The sequence below is a fragment of the Phyllobates terribilis genome, unplaced genomic scaffold, assembly GCF_046119375.1.
Source record: "Phyllobates terribilis strain yellow unplaced genomic scaffold, ASM4611937v1 Scaffold_158__1_contigs__length_4374303, whole genome shotgun sequence".
In the NCBI taxonomy this organism is placed as follows: Eukaryota; Metazoa; Chordata; class Amphibia; order Anura; family Dendrobatidae; genus Phyllobates; species Phyllobates terribilis.
The window spans coordinates 1,654,730-1,665,638 of NW_027362918.1; positions in this window are offsets into that span (position 1 = coordinate 1,654,730).

The window sequence follows — 10,909 nt, forward strand, 5'->3', positions numbered from 1 at the left end:
CATCCTCCAGATCTGAAAGTCTGGAGGCACCGAAACTACAAAGAGCGGCAGCCCAGAAGAGGATCAGGAACAGCAGAGACTGGGTTGTCCAATGTAGAAGACGTCTCATCTACGCTAAATCCATTATAAATGGGAATGGTGCATTGCGGAGGTCGAGGTCATCAGCTGAAAACATCTCCATCCCAGAGAACAAACAGCTGAGTGTTTCTCCACCAAACACATCACTGGATACAGATGGACCAGGTAAGATGGATCTGCTCAGTGTAATAAGACTGGGGGTGAGGAGGATTATACTCCTAATATTATGTACTGGCATCAATTATCAAAAGTGCAGAAAAACTGTCCTTGTTGCCCATAGCAACCAATCACAATGCGGCTTTCATTGTTCCATAGAATGTTAAGAGATGGAATCTATGTTGTGATTCGTTGCTATGGACAATAGGGACAGTTTTGCTATTGGACAGTTTTGATAAATGAGAGCCCAAATATTAGACATTTCCTGCTCATTTACATAATGCCATTTAAAATTATAATATTTTCTCTGGAGCTACATTTGTTAACCCCTTATTGACCAGGCAACCTTTTTTTTTCTCCCCCTCCTTTGAAAACCCATGACTATTTATTTATTAATTTTTCTGGCAATGTAGCTGTATGTGGACTTGTTTTTTTAGTGGCCGAGCTGTAGTTTTGAACATTATTTATTTTACCATTCAATGTTCTGGAACACGGGGAAAAAGATTTAATCTGTGGGAAAATTGTGGAAAAAAAGTGATTCCAACATTGTTTTTTTCTAGATGTTCATTGAGTGGTAAAAATGACCTGACAAAATGATTCTCCATGTCAGTTACAGCTATGATACTGCTGAACTTGCATAGGGGTTTCTAAAAAATACTTAAGAATTTTATTTAAACAAATGCTTTGTGTGGCCATGTTCTGAGACATTGGAACTGTGTGATTGTGATCGCTGGATGGAGATGTGTGAGGGCTTGATGATTTTTTGCGTGGTGAACTGTAGCTTTTATTGATACCTTTCCTGGGTAGACAGGACACTGTGATATCTTTTTATTGCAATTTTTTAGGTGGATACAGCGCCCCCCAAAAATGCAATTCTAATGTTTCATTTTTTTTATCATGTTAGTGTTCACTGTTTGCAATATTTAATTTTATATTTTTGTAAATCGGACTTATGCGGATACAAGATGTGCTTATAAATATGATTATAATTATGTCAATTTGGTGATTCAAATATTTTTTACATTTTCCCTTTTTTAAACTATTTTTTTTATTTACTTCACTTTTTAGTTTCCTTGGGGGACTTAAACCTGTGATTTTCTGATCGCTTGTACTATATACTGTGGTAGAACTGTATATAGATAAATTGACATTCTCGTATGAAATTAAGCCAGGCTGGTCTTAACACTAGGCCAAAAGTGACAGACTGGGGCTTTCAGCAGTAGGCCCAGGTAGTCATTTTAAACAATTGACCCCCTGCAATAGTGTCCTGGGGGGTTAATAGGTGCTGGTGCACTCAAATCGGCAATAGCTTCATTTAAATATCACTGTCAGCATTGAAATGGTTAAACTACAGTAATTGGAGTGTGCTCCAGTCGCTGCAGTTATAGGCAAGTGTCAGCTATGTAATACAGCCAGCATCTGCCTGATATGGTGCATGCTCAGCTAATGAGCCCGCTTCATACATTTTATGCACAACATGACAAACATTTCCATTATGTGTTCGCAAAGGGTTTAATAAATCTTGTATTTTCTCAGCAGATGGAGGCCTTATGATACCCCCTGACATAGAAGACATGCCAGCAGAAGACCCCGGTGATGCTAGAATCTGTATTTCACCCCTGAGAGAAGTGGTCAACACTAATAATACTATTGACTTTGACAGCCTTGACTTCCAGAAAGTTCTTGGAAAGGGAGGCTTCGGAAATGTAAGTGTGAATTTATCCTCCACCATGTTCATCAATGTATCCTGCACCAGATGCACAGGAGGGTTGTACATATTCATTACATGATGCTCATATGTAATGATATATGAGATAAACTAGTGAACTACTACACACTAATAGATGGGAGTTTGGTCTGATCTGTTGTGATTTTTCTCCAGGTCATCTTGGCATTAGATCTGGTTAATGAAGGACTTCAGGCCATTAAAATCATGGACAGAAGTTATTGTAGAGAGGACATATTCTCTACAGAGCTAGAAGTCCTGAGAATGGCAGCAGGATGCCCCTACCTAATGACTATGCGGGCGTTTATGGAATCACCATTGGAGTATGTGATAGCCATGGACTATATGGCCGGAGGAGACCTGTTTGACCACATGGCAGATTCAATGCTGTTTAACACAAGGACAACAAGGTAAATGTCTTATACTGAATATTAATAATCCGTTGCCCTCGCACTGTAGTCCTAGAGCAATGGACAACGACAACAGGAGAAAATAATGACATGAAAAGGACACGTGTGTGATCTCCTCATGTTCTCTGTATGATTGTGCATGTAACCACTGATCCATCCTTTCTACTCCACAGACTCTTTGCGGCAGAGATGGTGTGCGGACTCCAGTTCCTGCATGAACGCGGCGTCATACACCGGTAATCATTTCACCTTCATAAATCTGTCACCTGTGACTCTCTGTTGTCTCCTTACATATCTATTGTAGAAAGTTCTTTCCATGAATTGTCCTCACAATCAGTGTCTGCTCCTTCTCCCTGCAGTGACCTGAAGCCAGATAATATCCTCCTCCAAGACACCGGACACATCAAAATCTCCGACTTTGGCTTAGCAGCCATGAATGTATTTGAGGATGGCATAGTGAAGAACAAGGTTGGCACTAAGGGTTACATAGCGCCCGAGGTAAGGAACATCTCTGTGTGATTGATGCCAATAGTAGGATTGAGGGATAATCTGATCCCAATGTATCCTGCTGATATCTAATCACAGACCGGTCCTCATAGTCTCTGTGTGTAAATCCCCTTCCCGGTATATTCAGATTCTCTCCAATCTCATGTTTCCACAGATAATGGACAGTAAAGGCTACAACCATCTGGCAGACTCCTTTTCCTTCGGCGTCATCTTATATATAATGAGTGTAGGTGACCAGCCATTCTATTGCAAAGGCACAATGGATGAATACCACCAGTCTCTGCGTGATGACATCCCTTATTTTCCACCTGGGATCTGCTGTCATACCATGGACATCATAAAAGGGGTGAGTAAGATCAGATGGATAAGTATGATGGGGGGATTACTAAAAGAGATAGAAGATAAGATGGGAATAGTCCATAGACATTGTGTAAAAACTTGTCAGTAATAATACATAATATAATGACTAATGGTCTCTATCATTTTCTAGCTTCTCTGCAAATCTCCATCTGCCCGATCTGCCATTACATCATCCATCAGATCGCATCCGTTTTTCTATTCTATAGACTGGAGCGATGTGGAGTCCGGCAGAGCCGACCCACCATTCCCATATTGCTATGTAAGTACAACACATACAGACATCCATAGTGTTATCACTACCCAGTAACACACTTACCCACTATACACCTTATCGCTATATCCCCCTAGTACTGTATATACTGTATGTGAGGGGCTGATTCTCAGACGTGTATATTTCTCTTCTTACAGCAGGAGTATTAGGCTGATAAAAATCAGCCCCATTCCAGCAACATCCAGGAATGAAGATTTACATTAATCGGATGAGACAATTACACTGGACTTTCTTATTTACCGGACTGTGACAAACCTACCGAGCTTCCACCACATAACATCCAAGTAGATTTGAGCACCAAACATCCAGGGATTTATTCCGATCGCCATATTTGGGGTCAGGAAGGAATTTTTTTCCTTTGATATGAGGATGATCCAGCAACGAGTCCTCAGGGTTATTTTTCGCCTTCCTCTGGATCAACATAGCAAGTAATTAAAGGCTGAAATTGAAGGACTTCTTTCAGCCATACTTGCTATGTTACCATCTGGACGACTCATCTACAATGTGGTGGTAAGGAGACGACTACAAGATATGGACATAAAGAAGGAAGCGGCTGCTCCTTCTCCTACTTGGCCATGTACAGACACAAGGAAGCGGCTGCTCCTTCTCCTACTTGGCCATGTACAGACAGAAGGAAGCGGCTGCTCCTTCCTCTACCAGGCCATGGTCAGACAGAAGGAAGCGGCTGCTCCTTCCTCTACCAGGCCATGGTCAGACAGAAGGAAGCTGCTGCTCCTTCACCTTCCTGACCATGGTCAGACAGAAGGCCATATGGCTAATCGCGATGCTGAAGGAATCCAGGAAAACTCCAACTATACAGATCACAAGTCACACATTCCTGCTCTTCTCCTCTCTCATGTGTGATCCAGACCTGGATGTCCAAAAGCGGCAAAAGTGTAAGCCGAGGCCTGAGGAGCAGAATCATCTGCTCCTTTCTATAGAAAATCACTGTATCTACACACTTTCTTTTATCATCATTGCAAATTTGTAACAACTTTATTGCACAAATATATATATATGTATATATAAAACATCTAAGTGTCTTTTGTGCGTTTGGTTAAATTCTTCTCATATACAGACCTGCTTTTTGTTATTTTTATTAATATCATGATAAGGACAAGGTATTTTGGTGCCTTAGGCAAATGAAGCCTATGGTGACCCCCACCAAAGGAATAGGCAAGAAACTGAGGTAACAGGACCCCTAATACTGCACCTCCTCCCTCCGATCAGCCCGATAATAATCTCTGACGACCACTTCCACTCAAATTATTACTTTTCTCACCAAAAAAATACCAGCACAAGTAAAAAAAATGTGGCGTACTTTAGGGATGAGGCTTAAAAGGGAGCGCAATGTCAAAGTTCTATATAGAATCGTTCATTGTTTGTGGACCAATTACACATTACAAGGGACAAATAGCGATATTCATCCCTGACATTCTATATTTTAAATGTCCTACCCAAGGATAGTGATGGAAACTAATATAGCTGTTAGTATAATGGAGGCCGTGGGTTTCAGTTAAGGTCATGTGACAGATGCAACTTGTAACAAAACTGATGGCGTTTCTAGTGCCGTATTCCTGTGTGGCGCCATCCTGTAACAGAGAACACACCGGAAGTAGCCTGCGTCTTGTTGGAGTTACCGGCAGGGGAGGGAGCTGATTACAGCTCTTTTGCTCCTGTCCTGGGCAGCGCTCAGATTGTCTTAAAGAGGCAAATACAATTCAGTGCAGAGAGGGAGCGACAGGCGGTGAGCGGTGTTAGTGACTCACTGAATGCCTGTGACTGGAGGAAGGGGCCGAAACAATGTCATTTTTTTTTTTAAACTGAGCCCCCTCGGGGAGACAAGGGGTAGCGCCCTAGGCTAGTGCCTACCCTGCCTACCTGTCGAACCAGCCCTTATTATGAATCATGTTTGATAATTTTTTTGTGATCTTTATTAATTCATTCTTCGTTCACTTTTTTCCTAATAAATACTATAATCAATGTAGTCTTGACCTATATTTATATCTGTATATGGGCACTTTGTGGTGGTAACAAATCCACATTGTATCAATTTTTCAAAGACCCCGGTGCTGTCATCTTTTTCATATTTTTTTATTATTTTCAAGGAGCTTTTCCAGCCTAATGGCAATGTGCCCAGGGCATTCTGGTTAATACCAGATGAAGGGGAACGCAGTCTCCATTATTTGATTGGACTACACATGATAGGATGAGATACACAGCTCAGCAGACTGTATTATTTGATTGAACTGCACATGATAGGATTAGATACACAGCTTAAAGGGAAACCGTCACCAGAAATAACGCTATTAGCCTGCACATATGGGGTTAATCTGCAGGATAACAGCGTTATTATGCTGCCCGGCGCCTGCACTCAGCCAAATACCTGCAGAATCAAAGCTTTCCTGTATTATAAAAACACATTTAAAATACAGCTTCAACATCTGCACCAAAAACACATCAAATAAGGGAGAAAATACATAAAACAGGCAGCGAAAATGCAATAATGAGTATTTACTCTCTGTGTGAACTCGGCCTTAAAGACACCAAAAAAGCCAGATGTCATATAGTGATGCTTATGTAAAAATGAAAGAGTTCTGACTAATGTGGCGTCCCTGCAGGTCCAGTTGCCACAGAGGTACTGCATCTCACCCAGAGGTGTGGTACCCCACTCTTAGGTAAGGATGGAGTACTACCCAGGACCCACACATCTACATCCAACACTACACCACGCCAGACCAGCAGGCGGTGCAATATGCACTTGTTCACTGCGGAGCCCTGTCCCTGGCTGGAAGGGGGGGAACCAAGAGAGGGGGAACCATGTAGTTTGTGTGGATGGAGGAAGAAGTTCAGTAGAGCACAGACTTGGAGTCAGGAGAAAGAGTTGAGTGGAGAGGAGTCTGTGAGAGCTCAGGAGGAGCTCTGCTCAGGAGAGCAAGGAGGAGAGAGAGAGAGAGGAAAGAAGAGAGGAGCAGTGAGGAGGGTTCCAGGAAGACAGAAGGGATCCCAGAGGCACGGCGAGTGCAGAGGCAACCCGTGACCCCGAATTCACGCTGACGTGGAGGGATCAGGCTGCAGAAGGGGACCGGCCCCAAACTAGTTGAGAACAACCACTCTCAGCTAGCCAACCGGAGGCAGCAGCATTTTCAAGGTGTTGCAGCCAAAATCCACAATTACATCGCCGAAAAGGTGGCCGCATAGGGTCCAGGGGACTGAGAGCACGTCGCCCGACAAGACCCGAGGCCACTAGCTTGGGACACTGATTGTGAGGTGCAGGGCAGGAGGGTGAGAGCCAGCGCAGTGAGACGACCGAAAAAGGTACATAGAACGGGGTCCCGTGTAAGTGCTCCTGAGATACCTGAGGGTTTGCTGGACCCCTACCCCGGAGGACACAGGACGATGTTACACACCGGTAACTGTAACCTGGAGTCTTGAACAACTGTGAGTAAAACCTGAAGACCCACTGTGTCCTTGAATAATTGATGCGCCATCAACTGCCCTGCACTACACTGCACCGACAACATCTACCTCATAAAATCACCATCTACACTGCCCTGGAGCTAAGCTCTGCCTGTGGAGAACTGAACCAACTTTGCTGCGTCACCATCGGCTCCAGTGGATCTGCACCGCAGCGGTAGCCCTATATAGCCGCATACCACAGGTGGCGTCACAAAATATTATTCTCCAAAAACTTTATTCCCGTTTTACTTTTCCTTTAATTGACCGCTCTGGGTCGCGGACCGGGTCACCGCCACCATGACATCCCCAGCATCGACCGACCCGGCTACCGAGTACCCCACGGCCCAGGGGGCGCTTCAGATACAACTAAAAATGACAAAAATAAATCCAAGTCCCAATTTGAGATGAGCGGATCGATTTGCAAGACTCCGGTTCATGTTCCAGGGCAGTGGCACCTGGCAGGTAGACGGGAGGCCTGCGGATCTCTTACATTCGGAGTCTCTAGGACAGCCTTTGATTTGTCATGACTGTTATGACATCATCAGTCTGTAAAAAGTTGACTGTAAAAGTTTGAAGTTGTGAAATAGGACCTGCTGTACTATGAATGTTATGTGTTGTATTTAAGTTGATTTTCTCCCCTAGAATTAATGCAATCTTTTCCACTCTGATTCCTGCAGAATTTTAGAGAAAAACCTCCTTATAAATTGGAGTTGTATATACAGTTGACACCAGAAGTTTACATACACTATATAAAAAGACACATATGCATGTTTTTCTCAATATATAACTTGAAATCAGAATAAACCTTTCCCATTTTAGGTCAATTAGGATTACCATAATTTTTAATATTTGCCAAAATGCCAGAATAATGAGAGAGAGAGAATGTTTTAAGGCATTTTTATTACTTACTACAAAGTCAAAAGTTTACATACATTTCATTAGTATTTGGTGCCATTGCCCTTAAACTGAATGACTTGGATCTGACTTCCACAAGCTTCTCACAATAGTTGGTCGGAATTCGGGCCCATTCCTCCTGACAAAACTGGTGTAACTGATCCAGGTTTGTAGGTCGCCTTGCTCACACCTGCGTTTTCAGCTTTGCCCATAAATTTTCAATAGGATTGAGATGAGGGTTCTGTAATGGCCACTTCAAAACATTGACTTTGTTATCCTTAAGCCACTTTGTTAGCATTTTGGCAGTATGTTTCTGTAACATACCTGGCGGCGTCCTTGCATAGTGGTCCATCTCCCACTGTGCAAGAGCGCGCACTTGATCTCCAGTCCAGTCTGCTAGCCTGGCTTCCCTCCATGCTGTTTGCTTGCCTCTGTGTCTGCTGCTTAAGGGCGGCGCCCGATCACTTCCTGTTTCTTGTACCTGCTGCAGGCACACCCCTTGTGTGTTCTCAGCCTATTGCTGTCTGTCATCTGCTATTTAACCCAGCTACTCCAATGAATCCCTGCCTGAGCATTGTGTTTCATTCAGTGTGGTCTTTCACTCTGATTGTGCCAGGTCCCCTTCTGTGTTCTCTTGTCTGCCTATCCTGGAGGCTGTATTTCCAGGCCTGTCTGAACACGCTCCTTGCCTGTTCGTCTCGCCTTCTAGGGGCCGCATACCTAGACCCGCTCCTGTATCTTGTCTGTCCTGTCTGAACACGCTCCTGGCCTGTTCCTCCCACCTTCTAGGGGCTGCATTCCTAGACCCGCTCCTGTATCTTGCTACTGTGTCTGTTCTTGTCTGTATACTCTTCTAGCCTGTTTTCCCGTGTTTCTCTACGTCCGTACCTTTCCTTTTTCTGCACAGTCTGAACTCGTACCTAACTCCTGCTCGTTGTCACTGTACTCCCGGTTGTGAGTTTGTGGTCCACTCGCTACTTCACTGCAAGTACCCTGTGGGTATCTGGTTCTGCCTTTCCCTTCCTGTCTGTTCCGTGTGAACAGAGCCCTGTTCTAGCCTGCTCTGCCTTTGCTCACTGCTCCGGCGGTTCTAGCCTGCTCTGCCTTTGCTCACCGCTCCGGCGGTTCTAGCCTGCTCTGCCTTTGCTCACCGCTCCGGCGGTTCTAGCCTGCTCTGCCTTTGCTCACTGCTCTGGCGGTTCTAGCCTGCTCTGCCTTTGCTCACCGCTCCGGCGGTTCTAGCCTGCTCTGCCTTTGCTCACCGCTCCGGCGGTTCTAGCCTGCTCTGCCTTTGCTCACCGCTCCAGCGGTTCTAGCCTGCTCTGCCTTTGCTCACCGCTCCGGCGGTTCTAGCCTGCTCTGCCTTTGCTCACCGCTCCGGCGGTTCTAGTCTGCTCTGCCTTTGCTCACCGCTCTGGCGGTTCTAGCCTGCTCTGCCTTTGCTCACCGCTCTGGCGGTTCTAGCCTGCTCTGCCTTTGCTCACCGCTCCGGCGGATCTAGCCTGCTCTGCCTTTGCTCACCGCTCCGGCGGTTCTAGCCTGCTCTGCCTTTGCTCACCGCTCCGGCGGTTCTAGCCTGCTCTGCCTTTGCTCACCGCTCTGGCGGTTCTAGCCTGCTCTGCTCTTGCTCACCGCTCCAGCGGTTCTAGCCTGCTCTGCTCTTGCTCGCCGCTCCTGGCGGTTCTAGCCTGCTCTGCTCTTGCTCGCCGCTCCAGGCGGCCTTGTCCTGCTCTGCTCTTGCTCCGAGCGGCCTTGTCTTGCTCTGCTCTTGCTCGCCGCTCCGGGCGGCCTTGTCTTGCTCTGTTCTTGCTCGCCGCTCCAGGCGGCCTCGTCCTGCTCTGCTCTTGCTCACCGCTCCGGGCGGCCTCGTCCTGCTCTGCTCTTGCTCCGGGCGGCCTTGTCCTGCTCTGCTCTTGCTCGCTGCTCCGGGCGGCCTTGTCCTGCTCTGCTCTTGCTCGCCGCTCCAGGCGGCCTCGTCCTGCTCTGCTCTTGCTCGCCGCTCCGGGCGGCCTCGTCCTGCTCTGCTCTCGCTCGCCGCTTTAGGCGGTCTCGTCCTGCCCTGCTCTCGCTCGCCTCTCTGGGCGGCCTCACTCTGCTGTGTTTGTCCGCCACATCTGTGGTTCTGTTCCTGAGTCCCACTGTGTACTGGGTCCTATCCCGCCTGTGTTCCTACCTGCTAGCGCCTCCCTGTCTGCACTCTAGCCGTGCTTGCCTGTACCCCCCTGCCTGCATACCCGCCTGCCTGCATACCAGTCGTGCCTGCCTATACCCACCAGTCTGTGTGCCAGCCTAACCTGTTTGTTCCTGTATTCCCCTGTGTGGGTCAACAGCTGTGTCCGGGGTCTGTCCTGGAGTAGCACCTGGTCCCTCTGCTCGGTTCCTCCTTGGTGCACTGGCATCGTATGCCGTCGTGCGACCCTGGTCGGATCGGGTGAATACCTAGTTACGCCCCTCCAGGCATTCACTCTCCGGCATGGTCCAGTGGAATCGCATGCACACGCCGCTCAGCCCGGGCGTGTGCATTACAGTTTCAGGTCATTGTCCATTTGGAAGACGCATTTCTTACCAAGCTTTAACTTCCTAGCTGATGTCTTGAGATGTTGCTTCAGTATTGTCACATGATCTTCTTTTCTCATGATGCCATCTATTTTGTGAAGGGCACCAGACCCTCCTGCAGCAAAACAACCCCACAACATGATGATGCCACCCCCGTATTTCACAGTTGGGATGGTATTCTTAGGCTTCCAAGCTTCTCCCTTTTTCCTCCAAACTTAACGATGGTCATTAAGCCCAAAAAGTTCAATTTTAGTTTCTTCAGACCACAGGACAAGTTTCCAAAAATTAAGGTCTTTGTTCCTGTGTACATTTACAAATATTAATCTGGTTTCTTTATGTTTCTTTTGGAGTAATGACTTCTTCCTGGCAGCATGGACTTTCAGCCTATGTTGATACAGTACTCGTTTCACTGTGGATATTGACACAATCTTATCAGCTTCTGCCATCATCTTCACAAGGTCTTTTGCTTTTGTCCTTGGATTTATATTCACA